Genomic DNA, 16,248 nt, shown 5'->3' with positions numbered 1-16,248 from the left:
AAAGCATTGGGCTAACCACTAAGCTACCGTGCCTTCAACCTCTTAGCTCTCATGTGGTTTCCTAGCTTAAAATTTTTTTATTCATATCCTTCATTCAGACTCTATACAGCAGTAATTACGTTTCTGCCATATTTCCACGAGCTTTGATCCTTCACTTTTACTCACCTTCTTAGTTCTTCTAATTTTCAGAATGTATTTTCTTTTCCAGTCTTATTTCTGTTCCTTTGATGGAATAGGGAGAGGAAGCTGTTGGGTTCATGCTGGTGAAGCATCTTGCATAATGGAGAACAACACTTATCAAAAGAAATATTGTACCAGCTCTTATCCATGCCCTTTCCCTATTGGTTGTGTTCCTCAAGTGATATTAGAAACGGTAACTTGAGAGTTTCAGTAAATACGTCTGTATATTAAAAGGATTTTTTAAAGAAATGTATATGCCATATATTGCTACCTGAAGCATTAGCTTCCTCCACTTATACTATCTTATTTTGTGTATTTTGATTGAAAGCGTAAAGGTTGAGTCAATCTGTTCAAAGTCTTAAAGTTATGGCTATGGCTTTTGCTGCTCAGGCACTAAGTGGCTGGAATCCACTCAACTCTCTAGCTTAGTGCCTCCTTTTAAGACATATAGGTATTACTCTTTGATAATGGTTTATTATTTTTGAGATGGATTTTGTTTGAATAACCTTAGTCAGAAATAGTTGTCACCATGTTGAATTGAATTGACTTTATTACTTGCATCCTTCATATACATGAATAAAATTCTTTGTTTCTGTCTAAATGCAATGTGCAATTTATAGTAATTTGTAATAAATAGTATGTACAACAGGACAGTCAGTAGAACAGAAATACAATTGTATCGGCACGAATTAATCAGTCTGATGGCCTGGTGGAAGAAGCTGTCCCAGAGCATGTAGGTCCTGGCTTTTATGCTGTGGTACTGTTTCCAGGATGGTAGCAGCTGGAACAGTTTGTGGTTGTGGTGACTCAGGTCCCCAATGATCCTTCGGGCCCTTATTACACACCTGCCTTTGTAAATGTCCTGAATAGTGGGAAGCTGATGTCTGTAGCTGCACTGGGCTGTCTGCACCACTCTGCAGAGACCTGTAATTGAGGCAAGTACAGTTCCCGTATCAGGCAGTGATGCAGCCAGTCAGAATGCTCTCAATTGTGCCCCTGCAGAAAGTGTTTATCAAACTTCTTCAACTGTCTGAGGTGAAAGAGGCACTATTGTGCTTTTTTTTCCCATACAGTCAGTATGTGCAGACTATGTGAGATCCTTGGTGATGTGTATGCCGAGGAACTTAAAGCTGTTCACCCTCTCAGCCCCAGATCCATTGATGTCAATAGGGGTTAGTCTGTCTCCATTCCTCCTGTAGTCAACAACCAGTTTCTTTGTTTTTGCGACATTGAGGGGGAGGTTGTTTTCTTGACACCACTGTGTCAGGGTGATGACGACTTCTTTGTAGGCTGTCTCATTATTATTTGAGATTAGGCCAATCAATGTAGTATCATCAGCAAAATTAAAAATGCCATGCAAATGCAGTTATTGCCCTTGCATTTCTTGCAAGTTTTGACTTCCTAGTGATGAGTAATCTTGCATGTTATTTTACTTTTATGCATGTGTATTAAGATCTTAAGTCACTAATTATTTCCCCAAAAGTTCATTCAGTTTTTTGATTAAATTACTTTACTGATATCAATCAGACTGGTTTTTTTGTTTTGGGAAGCTAATAATTTTTTTAAATTATTTAGCAAATTGAATACAGAAATAGGGAGGTTATGTTGCAGTTATGTAGGGCTTTGGTACAACTACATGTAATGTATAATGTACAGTATTGGTTGCCTTGTTAAAGGAAGGAAGTTGATGCATGGGAGGGAGTTTTCTGAAATGGACAGATTGTCTAAAATTGGAAAAGCTAAGCTTGTATCTGATGGTGTGTTGAAGTTAGAGAAGATTTGAGATGTTTCCTCCAGAGGCAGAATTTAGAGAAGAGTTTGTGATTAACTCTAATGAACTGCCCATTTAAAAATAAGTGAGGTACTTTTTTTTTCAGAGAATTGAGAATCTTAGGAAATCTATCTGATTGATTGGACTTATTGATGAAATAGTGAGAGGTTATTAGGGATGAGTGTGATTTTAGAATTGAGAATAAAACTAGGGGATCATATTGAAAGGTAGAACAGGCTCAAGAGATCAAGTGTGGTTTTCTGATTCATTACTTCAGAATTGCCCATACAAGCTGAAACATGTAATGACACCTATTTGGTGGGTGGATTAGGGAATTGCTGTTTATGCTGCAAAAAGTACCTTTGGAACTATCAGAGAAACAAAAAATGGCAAAGGAAATTGTGTTATCCAACAAAGAAAATTAAGATTTGTTTTTCCCAGCACTCATTTAAAACTCCTATCCATTCTCATTTGGCTGGGCTCAACCATGGTGGGGAGTCAAGAACTGGAGGGAACAGCCTCAGAATATAGGGATATTCCTTTAGAACAGATGGGAAGTGATTTCTTTAGCCAGCGAGTGTAAATCTGTGGAATTCATTGGGTATATTTAAAGTAGAGGTTTATGGGTTCTTGATCAGTAAGGGGTAAAAGATTACAGGGAGAAGGCAGGAGAATGGAGTTGAGAAGGATAATAGATCAGCCATGGTGGAATGGCAGAGCAGACTTGATGAGCTGAAGGGCCTAATTTGTTCCTACATCATCTTATTTGAGACAGATGATACAACCATGGCTGACCCACATCCTTTTTTAATTATCATGATTTCTAAATCGATATTAAATATGCTCTCCCCCACTACCCTCCTCCAAATTAACATCCCAGTGGTGATTTTTAGGTTTTTATTAGATGTAATATTGATGTCAAGAGCAGATGATTTGTGCTCAATCAAAGCAGTTGGTAAAATTAGCCGTTCCACCAGTGATGAGTTTTGGGAATAACACAATGTTCATTCTCAAGTAAAGCAAGTCTGGAGTCAAATTTAAGACATTAAATAAATTGTTTTTATTGTTCTCATAGTAATGCTATTTTTTAAAATTAGGTCTTAGCTAGAGGTAATGAAATACCTGTAATTCCTATCTTCCAGACCAGTTCCTTGGAAAATTTAATTACAATGAACATGTTTTATAATGAACCTGATTCTGATATGAGTCTCTATTGTGGACTGAAATGGGAAGGGGCGTGATTGAAGAGAAAAGAGTCATGGTTGGGAAAAGGCAGAGAATGGGAAGCACAAGAGAGACATTCTGTAATGACCAATAAACTAATTGTTATCAAATGCCCTTGTCTGGTATGGCAGGGCTGGGTGTGTTTGTACCTGCATTAAATCCCTGCCTCTGTCTCTCCTTTTCTGTCACCTGTCCTATACCCTTCCCGTGGTGCTCCACCCTCACTATTCCCAAAATTTTTTGCGCCTGCCAGATTTACACAGTGCTCCACGTTAACAAATGCAGTACTGTGTGAATGTTTGGCACCCTAGTTACATATACAGTGGCATGCAGAAGTTTGGGCACCCCGGTCAAAATTTCTATTACTGTGTAAGGCTAAGCAAGTAAAAGATGAACTGATTTCCAAAGGGCATAACGTTAAAGATGACACATTTTTAAAATATTTTAAGCAAGAAAACTTTTTTATTTCCATCTTCTACAGTTTCAAAATAACAGAAAAGGGCCCAAAGCAAAAGTTTGGGCACCCCGCATGGCAAACACTTCTTTTGTAGCCAGCTAAGAGTCTTTCAATTCTTGTTTGGGGGATTTTCACCCATCCTTCCTTGCAAAAGGCTTCTAGTTCTGTGAGATTCTTGGGCTGTCTTGCATGCAGTGCTCTTTTGAGGTCTATCCACAGATTCTCAATGATGTTTAGGTCAGGGGACTGTGAGGGCCATGGCAAAACCTTCAGCTTGTTCCTCCTGAGGTAGTCCATTGTGGATTTTGAGGTGCGTTTAGGTTCATTATCCTGTTGTAGGAGCCATCCTGTTTTCATCTTTGGCTTTTTTACAGATGGTGTGATGTTTGCTTCCAGAATTTGCTGGTGTTTAATTGATTTCTTTCTTCCCTCTCCCCGTGACACTGGTTGCAATACAAGCCCAAAGCATGATCGATTCACCCCAGTGCTTAACAGTTAGAGAGGGGTTTTATTCTGCATCCTTTTTTCTCCATACATACCTCTTCTCATTGCGGCCAAAGAGTTCTATTCAAAGAAGGAACATCTAAACAAGCCTGATGCATTTTGGAAACAAGTCCTGTGGACTGATGAAGTTAAAATAGAACTCTGGCCACAATGAGCAAAGGTATGTTCGGAGAAAAAAAGGTGCAGAATTTCATGAAAAGAACACCTCTCCAATTGTTAAGCACAGGGGTGGATCGATCTTGCTTTGGGCTTGTGTGACAGCCAGTGGCACGGGGAACATTTACTGGTAGAGGGAAGAATGAATTCAACTAAATACCAGCAAATTCTGGAAGCAAGCATCACACTGTATGTAAAAAAAAAGCTGAAGATGAAAAGAGGATGGTTTCTACAACAGGATAACGAACCTAAACACACCTCAAAATCCACAATGGACTACCTCGAGGCGCAAGCTGAAGGTTTTGCCATGGCCCTCACAGTCCCCTGACCTAAACATCATCGAGAATCTGTGGATAGACCTCAAAAGTGCAGTGCATGCAAGGCAGCCCAAGAATGTCACAGAACTAGAAGCCTTTTGCAAGGAAGAATGGGCGAAAATCCCCCAAACAAGATTTGAAGGACTCTTAGCTGGTTACAAAAAGCTGTGATACTTGCTAAAAGGGGTGTTACTAAGTACTGCCATGCAGGGTGCACAAACTTTTGCTTCGGGCCCTTTTCCTTTTTTGTTATTTTGAAACTAAAAGATGGAAATAAAAAAAAGTTTTCTTGCTTAAAATATTAAAAAAAGTGTCATCTTTTAACTTTATGCCTTTTGGAAATCAGTTCATCTTTTAGTCGCTTAGCTATCACAGTAACAGAAATTTTGACCGGGGTGCCCAAATTTTTGCATGCCACTGTATGTGCCTATGACTTTTGCACAGTACTATACGTCATAATTTGACTTGCTGTTTTGTTTAAGAAGACACAATTTATGGTCAACATAACAGAAGTGTCTGGAAGTTACAAATGTAGTTCTGCAATCTTTCCAGAATAGACTATCAAAGTTGAAGCCCCATGGTCTCCTTTGTGAAGAGTTGCTTGTTGAAATTGATGCATAATTTTAAAGAGTTTAGTTTTTGGTTATTCTATAATATTTTGAAGGACCATTTATTCCAATTTAATCCAGAGCTGTTTCAACCATACAGTTGGCATTTTTGTAGAAAGGTATATAGAGAGTAAGAGTGCTTGCAATTGCTGTTACCTGATTGTTAATCATATTTATGGATATTATAGTTTTCTTATTTTCCTTTAGAATAAAAGCTTTTGTAATGTTTTGTGTGAAGCAGTGGGAAGGCAGGGTTCGCAGTGAAATGGCAAGCAGCTGAGTGGATGTCTTTCTATAAAGTACAAAGAATATGAAACTGCCAGTGTTTAGGCTGGAGAGCCAAGTGTGTTGTAATGAATTGGCCTGTGCACAGTACTAATCGTGTTAACTGCAGGTTAACAGATGTTGGTATTACTTACTCTCTCACCCCTAAAATCATAGATTCATTTACCTAAAATTTTGTTTTCCCTTTATTTACCAGTGTTGATGCATGTTGATATGTTTTATAGATTTGCTTGTACTTCAAGATGAGTAATAATCTTGAATACTAATCAATTGAATTTAAAGTTAAGATCCGATTTTTTTTGCTGTTCTTGCTACTATGTGACAAACAAATCAGTGTTTTGTACAGTGCATGTTGAAGTATGTCATGGTCAGATACTAACTGTTACCAACACGAATGATCAAATGGCTCATGGTTACTAAATGCCATGCTTACTAAATTATATATAAATTACAGTTGCAAGAAAAAGTTTGTGACCCTTTGCAATTACCTGTTTTTCCACATTATTACCAATAAAATGCAGTCTGATCTCCATCTAAGTGACAATAATAGGCAAACACAATCTGTTGAAACTAGTAACACAAACAGTTGTACTTGTTAATACTGAGTACACCATCTAAACAATCGCAGTCTAGTTTCAAAGAAGTGTGTGAACTTCTGGGATAATGCCTTCTACAAAAGCTATTTGGTGTCAGGTGTTCCAATCAATGAGAGGAGATTAGAGGTGTGGTTTGTAGAGGTGCCCTTCCCTATAAAAAAGATGGTCAGGGTGCTGACAGCCTGCTGTTCTCAAGAAAGATCTATTTATGTGCATCATGCTTTGATTAAAATAACTTTCAGAGGACCTTAGAAGAAGAATTGTAGAGATGCATGAAGCTGGAAAAGGCTACAAAAATATTTCTAAAGACTTGAGTGTTCATCAGGCCATAGTAAGAAAAATTCTCGACAAGTAGAGAAAATACAGTACTGTTTCTACTCTCCCTATAGGAGTGAGCGTCCTGCAATGATCACACTAAGAGCACAATATGCAATGCTGAAGAAGTTGAACTTGCTAAAGTCCCTGTTCATGTGTCTACTATATAAAAAACACTGAACAAGAATGGTGTTCGTGGAAGGACACCGCAGAGGAAACCACTGCTCTCCAAAAAAAACCATTGCTGCATATCTCAAATTAGAAAAAGACCACCTGGATGTTCCACTACACTTCTGAGACAGTGTTCTGTGGACTGATGAGACAGCAGTTGAAATTTTTGGAAGAAATGCATACCGCTGTTTAGAGGGAAAGGCACACCAACACCAAAATCTCATCCCAACTGTGAAGCATGGCGGAGGAAGCATCATGGTTTGGGGCTGCTTTGCTGCCTTAGGGCCTGGGCAGCTTGCAGAAACAATGAATTCAAAATTGTATCAAGACATTTTATAGGAGAATGTCATGGAAGCTAAAGACATGAGTAAATCAACAGAGTGACTTGGCCATTCCAAACACAAATCTTTTGCTTTTTAAACCAGAGTCCAGACCTGAACCCAGTTGAGATGCTGTGGCATGGCCTGAAGAAGGCTGTTCTTGCAAGGTATCCCAGAAATATTGATGAACTGAAACAGTTTTGTATGCAGGAATGGGCTAAAATTCATGCTCACCACTGATCAGTAGCTACAGGAAATGTTTGATGGAGTTTGTTGCTGCTAAAGGAGGTTCTACTGGTTATTAAATGTAAGGGTTTGCATACTTTTGCTTGCCTGTACTGTGACTGATTAAATAATGTGTTCAATAAAGACATGAAAAGTACAATTGTTTGTGTCTTATTAGTTTAGGCAGATTGTGTTTGTCTATTGATGTGACTTAGATGAAGATAAGACCACATTTTTGAGTAACTTATGCAAAACAGGTAATTGCAAAGGGTTCACAAACTGTATCTTGCAACTGTAATTTAATTAAGTAGTGGAAAAAAAGAGGGGAAAATGGTAGCAGCGTTCATGGATTCATTGTCCATTCAGAAATCAGATGGAACAGTGGAAGAAGCTATTTTTGAAATGTTGAGTGTGTGTCTTCAGGCTTCTGTATCACCTGCTTGATGATAGCAATAAGAAGAGGGCACATCTTGGGTGATGAAGGGGTTCCTTAATGATGGATTCTGCCTTTGAGGCATTGCCTTTTGAAGGTGTCCTCGATGTTGGGGAGGTTAGTGCTCATGATGGAGCTTGCTAAGTTTAGAATTTTCTACAGCCTTTTCCAATCATGTGCAATACGTATGAAGGTGATGCAACCAGTTAGAATGCTCTCCGTGCTACATTTGTAGAAATTTGTGTCTTTGGTGACATACCAAAGTCTGGGGTAGCATGGCAGCGTAGTGGTTAGTACAACACTTTACAGTACAGGTGACCAAGGCTCAGTTCCTGCCACTGCCTGTAAGGGAGTTTGTACATTCTCATTGTGACCACATGAGTTTCTTCTGGGTGCTCCAGTTTCCTCCCTCAGTTCAAAGATGTACTGGTTGTTGGGTTAATTGGTAGTTGTAAATTGTCCCATGATTAGGCTCAGATGAAATTGGGGGGATTGCCAGGTGGTGTGGCTTGAAGGGCTGGAAGGTCGTATTGCACACTGTATCTCAATAAATGGCTCTATCTCCCCAAACTCCTAATGAAATGTAGCCACTTTCATGCCGCCTTTGTAATTGCATCAGTGTTTTGGGGCCAGGGCAGATCTTCAGAGATGCTGATACCCAGGAATTTGAAACTGCTTACCCTTTCCACTGCTGATCCTGAGACTTCCCATTCCTGAAGTCCACAGTCAATTCCTTAGTCTTACTAATGTTGAGTACAAGGTTGGATCATCTAGCCTTGTTACTTTTATAATATAATCCCCGCAATAGATTGAAAAAGGATTTTGGGTTATTTCATCAGTTTGCAACATACTATTTTTGCAATTCATTGTTCCAAGAAAATGCAAGATATTGAGAAAACTCAACACACTGAAAAACTACATTACTTGTGAATCTTAAAATCTTGCTTGATGGTTTATATTACTTCACTTCTATATGCTACTTTGTTCTTGGCCTCATGAATTTATTTTAAGGAGTTTGAAGATTTTCACAATAAGCTTATTTAAAATAGCATGTTAACAAACGAGTCTTAAGGGCAGATGACTTCAATCCAAAAAATTATTAAACATTTGGGAAATGTCCCTATGAATGACAAATTTATTATCTCTTATGTAAAAGGTGCCATATTTATTCAGCCAGTGTAAATGGTGCAGAGGGTGTGTGTGGAGTATACACAACCTTGTTTGTCCTAATAACCTGTTTCTGTACTGTAAACTCTGTTACAATGTAGTAATTGCTAAGGTAATGCTCATAAAGCTACTTAAATGTGCTTTATCTCTTATTACATGTGCTCAAATTGTTGATTGAAACTTGTTAATTTATTTTAATTTCTTTCTCCTTTGACTTTTATCATCCTTTGTACCAGTGTCTTTTTGTACCTATTGGGCTAATTACCACTCTCTCTATTTTTCATAGTGCCTTCTCAATGACTTCATTAGCTAAGTAAATATTGTTGGCTCTCTGAATTTGCCATGACCTTTCTTAACTTGAAGTTCGAGTTAATGGTATTATTAGCTGAAGGATGTAGAAAGGGGTCTGAATACAAGTTTATGTTGAAATTCTCCACAACAGTTAGATTTAAAATTTTGTTTAGCTTTGATATACCATTAATGCAAAATGTTTGTAAATGCATCAATTTATTATGCACTGAATGGACTATATACTATACAGAGTAGATTGCATGAATTAATATCTTAAAGCACTTCAGCATTTCTATTTGTCAATGTGGCTTGAAAATAGAGTACTTGTATAGAATGGAAATAGTCAATTAAAATCTATTTAAATTGGGCCTTTAACTTAAGCTTATTTATGTAACAATATATTGAGCTTGGGAGCTGGTTTTGCATACTGCAGCAACGTTTTGATTAATTTACTGTTTGTATTTGCACACACAAGCTAATTCATTTGTCACTTTCTCCATAATCAACCCTAATATTATGTTTTGTATATGTAATGTTACTGAAATGTTTAACTATAACAGAACCATATTGACTGACTTTCCTCTTTCCAGTACTGCTGGTAGCAATGTTAAGGCATTACAGATAAAATAATTGCAGATCATTTATTGATGACTAGGCCCCATTTGAGCCATGGTTACAGATGCATTTTAATTTTTGTTGACTTGTTTCTGATCATTTCCACTGACCATTCATTAATTATGGTGTCCCTTCACTAGTCTAACATTGGGCCTTCCTATTTTTAATATATATGCTACTGTTCATTCAGATGCACAGTATTAGTTTCAGTGTATATGATGTCAGTAACTTTACCTTGGTTCCTTTTGATTCCACTGTTTCAATGTGTCATTGGTCCAGTTTGGAAGAAACTTCTGCTCATTCAACAAAATACTGGAATGCCAATAGCCAGTGTCTTCAGTCCAAGCCACAAAATCCATTTCCTAGTTATCAGCTCGCCTTTCTTTAGACTGACCAGTCAAACTTGCTTAAAAGGTAGTTTTGAATCTTGTACTAGTGACCACCAACATGGTTTATTTTCACTTTGTAATACTAGTATTACCTGCTCCTGCCCTTGCTACTAAAACTTTAATATCAGATTTGACTCTAACACACTTAGACTATCCTTCCTCATTCTATCTTCCATCAACATGCAATGTTTTGTCATCAGTTTTGTGCTTGCTGACTGCTATTAACTAACCAGTCCCTTGATTTTGAAAATTCTGTATAAGTAGGTAAAGCACAAGGAGATGTTTTGGGCTTAAGGGAACTGTTGTGAAGAAACAGGATGAGTATATTGTAGCTCTTCACAGTAGTAAGAGGACTATTAAGGATTTTGGCAACTTTGAATAAATCACTGAGGCCAGATGAAATATACCCCAGGCTGTTCAATGAAGCAAGGGAAGGATTGCAGAGTTTCGACTATTTCTCAATTTTTCAATCCTTTATGGCCGCAGGAATAATAGCAGAGAATGAGAGGACATTAAACAACATTGCAAATAGGGAGGAAAGAAACTGAATAGTTGAATAACAGTTAGAATAACTTTTGGGGTGGGCAAATTCTGAAGGGCAGTCTCTACTTGGAAAGGCAGGGGTTAATCAAGGACATTTAGCGTAGATTGCCTCATGGAGAGTGGCAAATTAGATTCAAAATTCGCAGTCAACAAAGGCTATTGGTGGGTTGGAAGTCCACCAGACTCTCCCGGTGTTTTTAACAGTATAAATGATTTCTGATAAAGAAGTTTGCAGGTGATGCACAAGTTAGCTGTGTAATTAGTAAGTAGGAAAACAATATTGTGAGAATAGCTAATTTGGTTATTTTGACTGAAAAATAAACCATGGGATGTATGTTAGGAATTTTAGTAGTTTGGTTTAAATTATTGTCATAATTTTAGTGTATAAAATAAATGCAAAATGAAGACATCTTAAATGTTGAAATGGAAAGAAGCTTTTTCAAAAAGATGGTGGAGATGGAGAAATTTGCAGAATGAATATGGTTTCTTGAAGGGAAGCAAATGGAGAAGAGTGTGAGTTGGTGAGCACATTGAGAAATTGGTCAATAATCTTTCCAACGAAGATGGAGAAAGATTGTGGATGGTGTGTCAGAAATAGATGATGAGGAAGGGGGATGAAATTGGCAGGGAATTTCAGAATGTCCATTGCAGGGCAAAAGTAGGAAATAGCACTGGTCATTGGTATTACTTTTTACTTTTAAACGTGCTTGGGACGGTCTATACCCTTCAACTCCAGTGAATTGCTTTAATTGTAGTTATATTTATTACTAACTGTATTTTTTGAGGCAAGGTTCCTCAAAGTTATTTAACTAATTAATCTGGCTTTGACTTTTGTGAAGGATGAGCCTTGGCTAACTCATCTCATTGCTGAGCTGCGTCATTTACATTCATCCACTGTGTTTCAGACAAATCCCTTAGTTTCTAAACTCCAGGCACAAGATTAGCCTATGTTCAAAAATCATGGTCTGCGTTCAAAAAAGTGTATGAACGTCTGGGGTAATGCCTTCTACTAAAGCTATTTGGAGTCAGGTGTTCCAATCAATGAGATGAGATTGGAGGTGTGGGATGTAGAGGTGCCCTGCCCTATTTATATAAAAAAAAGGTAAGTTACTGGCAGAGCCTGCTCTTCTCAAGAAAGATCTGTTTATGTGCATCATACCTCGATCAAAAAAACTTTCAGAGGATCTTAGAATAATTATAGAGATTCATGAAGCTGGAAAAGGTTGCAAAAGTATTTCTAAAGACAGTGTTCATCAGTCCATGGTAAGAGAAATTCTCTACAAACGGAGGAAATCCAATGCTGTTGCTACTCTCCCTAGGAATGGGTGTCCTGCAAAGATCACCCCAAGAACACAACATGTAATGCTGAAGGAGGTGAAAAAGAACCCAAGGGTAACAGCAAAAGACTTGCAGAAATCTCTAGAACCTGCTAAAGTCTCTGTTCATGTGTCCACTATAAGTAAAACACTGAACAAGAATGATGTTCGTGGAAAGACACCACAGAGGAAGCCACTGCTCCGCGTGCGGAGAGTTTGAGAGTAAAATACAGTGAAACTCCAGCTGCATTGGGTCTTTGTACGAATAGCTTCAGGGTTTCCTTCTGGTCACAGCCTGTTTAAAATTTTATTCAGATACCCTTTAGCTCCTCAGGCTATAAATCATTTCGCTCCAGGTTGACTTACCAAGAGTTAAAAACTTCAACACGAGGAGTTCTACAGATGCTGGAAATTCAAGCAACACACATCAAAGTTGCTGGTGAACACAACAGACCAGGCAACATCTCTAGGAAGAGGTACAGTCGATGTTTCGGGCCAAGACCTTTCGTCAGGACTAACTGAAGGAAGAGCTAGTAAGAGATTTGAAAGTGGGAGGGGGAAGGGGAGATCCAAAATGATAGGAGAAGACAGGAGGGGGAGGGATGGAGCCAAGAGCTGGACAGGTGATTGGCAAAAGGGATATGAGAGGATCATGGGACAGGAGGCCCAGGGAGAAGGAAAAGGGGGAGGGGGGGAAAAACCCAGAGGATGGGCAAGGGGTATAGTCAGAGGGACGGGGAGAAAAAGGAGAGAGAGAGAATAGAATGTGTGTGTGTATAAATAAATAACGGATGGAGTACGAGGGGGAAGTGGGGCATTAGCGGAAAATGGAGAAGTCAATGTTCATGCCATCAGGTTGGAGGCTACCCAGATGGAATATAAGGTGTTGTTCCTCTAACCTGAGTGTGGCTTCATCTTTACAGTAGAGGAGGCCATGGATAGACATATCAGAATGGGAATGGGATGTGGAATTAAAATGTGTGGCCACTGGGAGATCCTGCTTTCTCTGGTGGACAGAATGTAGGTGTTCAGCGAAACGAGCTCCCAGTCTGCGTCGGGTCTCGCCAATATATAGAAGGCCACATTGGGAGCACTGGATGCAGTATATTACCCCAGCCGACTCACAGGTGAAGTGTCGCCTCACCTGGAAGGACTGTCTGGGGCCCTGAATGGTGGTAAGGGAGGAAGTGAAAGGGCATGTGTAGCACTTGTTCCGCTTACAAGGATAAGTGCCGGGAGGGACATCGGTGGGGAGGGATGGGGAGGAGGAATGGACAATGGAGTCGCGTAGGGAGCGATCCCTGCGGAAAGCGGGGGGGGGGAGGGAAATATGTGCTTAGTGGTGGGATCCCGTTGGAGGTGGCGGAAGTTACGGAGAATAATATGTTGGACCCGGAGGCTGGTGGGGTGGTAGGTGAGGACAAGGGGAACCCTATTCCTAGTGGGGTGGCGGGAGGATGGAGTGAGAGCAGATGTGCGTGAAATGGGGGAGATGCATTTGAGAGCAGAGTTGATGGTGGAGGAGGGGAAGCCCCTTTCTTTAAAAAAGGAGGACATCTCCCTCGTACTGGAATGAAAAGCCTCATCCTGAGAACAGATGCGGCGGCGATGGAGGAATTGCGAGAAGGGGATGGCATTTTTGCAAGAGACAGGGTGAGAAGGGGAATAGTCCAGATAGCTAGTAGGCTTATAGTAGACATCAGTAGATAAGCTGTGTCCAGAGATAGAGACAGAAAGATCTAGAAAGGGAAGGGAGGTGTCGGAAATGGACCAGGTAAACTTGAGGGCAGGGTGAAAGTTGGAGGCAAAGTTAATGAAGTCGACGAGCTCAGCATACTTGCCGGAAGCAGCGCCATTGCAGTCGTCGATGTAGTGAAGGAAAAGTGGGGGACAGATACCAGAATAGGTTTGGAACATAAATTGTTCCACAAAGCCAACAAAAAGACAGGCATAGCTAGGACCTATACGGGTGCCCATAGCTACACCTTTAGTTTGGAGGAAGTGGGAGGAGCCAAAGGAGAAATTATTAAGAGTAAGGACTAATTCCGCTAGATGGAGCAGAGTGGTGGTAGAGGGGAACTGATTAGGTCTGGAATCCAAAAAGAAGCGTAGAGCTTTGAGACCTTCCTGATGGGGGATGGAAGTATATAAGGACTGGACATCCATGGTGAAAATAAAGCGGTGGGGGCCAGGGAACTTAAATTCATCGAAAAGTTTAAGAGCGTGAGAAGTGTCACGAACATGGGTAGGAAGGAATTGAACAAGGGGGGATAAAACCGTGTCAAGGTATGCAGAAATGAGTTCGGTGGGGCAGGAGCAAGCTGAGACAATGGGTCTGCCAGGACAGACAGGTTTGTGGATCTTGGGTAGGAGGTAGAAACGGGAAGTGTGGGGTGTGGGAGCTATAAGGTTGGTAGCAGTGGATGGGAGATCCCCTGAGCAGATAAAGTCAGTGATGGCGTGGGAGACAATGGCCTGGCGCTCCTTAGTGGGGTCACGATCGAAGGGTAAATAAGAGGAGGTATCCGCGAGTTGTCGCTGTGCCTCGGCAAGGTAGAGGTCAGTACGCCAGACTACAACAGCAACCCCCTTATCGGCGGGTTTTACAGTAAGGTTAGGATTAGTGCGGAGGGAGTGGAGAGCAGAGCGTTCGGAAGGAGTAAGGTTGGAATGGGAACAAGGTGCAGTGAAGTCGAGATGGTTGATATCCTGTCGGCAATTAGCAATAATGAGATCCAGAGCAGGCAGAAGACCAAAGCAGGGTGTCTATGAAGAGGAGGAGGGTTGAAGACGGGAGAAGGGGTCATCGGTGGGGGTGGAAGAGTCCTTGCTGAAGAAGTAGGCTCAGAGACGGAGACGGCAGAAGAAGAGTTCCGCGTCATGGCATACGCAGAACTCGCTGAGGTGTGGGCGAAGGGGGACAAAGGTGAGGCCCTTACTGAGGACAGAGCGTTCTGCCTCAGACAGTTGAAGGTCAGAGGGGATGGTAAAGACCTGGCACGGATGACAGCTGGGATCGGAGTGGGGAGGCCCGAAACGTCGACTGTACCTCTTCCTGGAGATGCTGCCTGACCTGCTGCATTCACCAGCAACTTTGATGTGTGTTGCTTGAATTTCCAGCATCTGCAGAATTCCTTGTGTTTGCAAAAAGGACTGGTTTCACTTGAAGCCTGGGGGACCAATATCCTGGCAGGGAGGTTTGCTAAAGTTTAAACTAGAATTGCTGGGGGGTGGAAACCGAACTGCAGAGGCGGAGGAAGGGGCAATTGGCTTACAATAGAGAAAGCTTGGAGACAGTACGAGAATGAGGATAGGCAGGTGATGAGAAGGGATGCACTCAGACCAATGGTTTGAGATGTGGCTATTTTAATGCAAGAAGCATCGTGAACAAAGCGGATAAGCTTAGAGCGTGGATCAGTACTTGGAGCTTAGATCTTGTGGCCATTATAGAAACTTGGATAGCTCAGGAGCTGAAATGGTCACTTAGAGTGCCAGGCTTTTGATGTTTCAGAAAGGACAGGGAGGGAGGCAAAAGAAGTGGAGGTGTGGCACTGCTGATCAGAAAGAGTGTCACGGCTGCAGAAAAGGAGGAAGTCATGGAGGGATTGTCTACGGAGTCTCTGGGTGGAAGTTAGAAACAGGAAGGGGTCAATAACTCGAGTGGATGTTTTTAATAGACCATCCAATAGTAACAGGAACATCGAGGAGCAGGTAGGGAGACTGATTCTGGAATGGGGTTATAATAACAGGGTTGTCATGATGAGAGATTTTAATTTCCCAAATATTGATTGGCATCTCCCTAGAGCAGGGGGTTTAGATGGCGTGGAGTTTGTTAGGTGTGTTCAGGAAGGTTTCCTGACACAATGTATAGATAAGCCTACAAGAGGAGAGGCTGTATTTGATCTGGTATTGGGAAATGGACCTGGTCAGGTGTTGGGTCTCTCAGTGGGAGAGCATTTTTGAGATAGTGATCACAATTCTATCTCCTTCACCGTTGCATTGGAGAGGGATAGGAACAGGCAAGTTAGGAAAGTGTTTATTTGGAGTAAGGGGAAATATGAAGCTATCAGGCAGGAACTTGGAAGCATAAGTTGGGAACAGATGTTCTCAGGGAAATGTACGGCAGAAATGTGGCAAATGTTCAGGGGATATTTGAGTGGTGTTCTGCATTGGTATGTTCCAAAGAGACAGGGAAAGGATGGTAGGGTACAGGAACTGTGGTGTACAAAGGCTGTTGAAAATCTAGTCAAGAAGAAAAGAAAAGCTTACAAAAGGTTCAACAAAACTAGGTAGTGATAGAGATCTAGAAGATTATACGACTAGCAGGAAGGAGCTTAAGAATGAAATTGGAGCCAGAAGGGGCCA

The 16,248-nt window shown here is 40.8% G+C and overlaps 1 protein-coding gene across 1 annotated transcript in view; it reads left to right on the top strand.

Moving 5' to 3' along the window:
* Positions 1-16,248, top strand: part of LOC134350637 (calcineurin subunit B type 1) — a 73,842-nt gene that overhangs the window by 31,821 nt on the left and 25,773 nt on the right. The window lies entirely within an intron of this gene.

The sequence above is a fragment of the Mobula hypostoma genome, chromosome 8, assembly GCF_963921235.1.
Source record: "Mobula hypostoma chromosome 8, sMobHyp1.1, whole genome shotgun sequence".
Classification (NCBI taxonomy): domain Eukaryota; kingdom Metazoa; phylum Chordata; class Chondrichthyes; order Myliobatiformes; family Myliobatidae; genus Mobula; species Mobula hypostoma.
The sequence above is the reverse complement of the archived record's forward strand: the minus strand, read 5'-3'. Positions and strand labels throughout refer to the sequence as shown.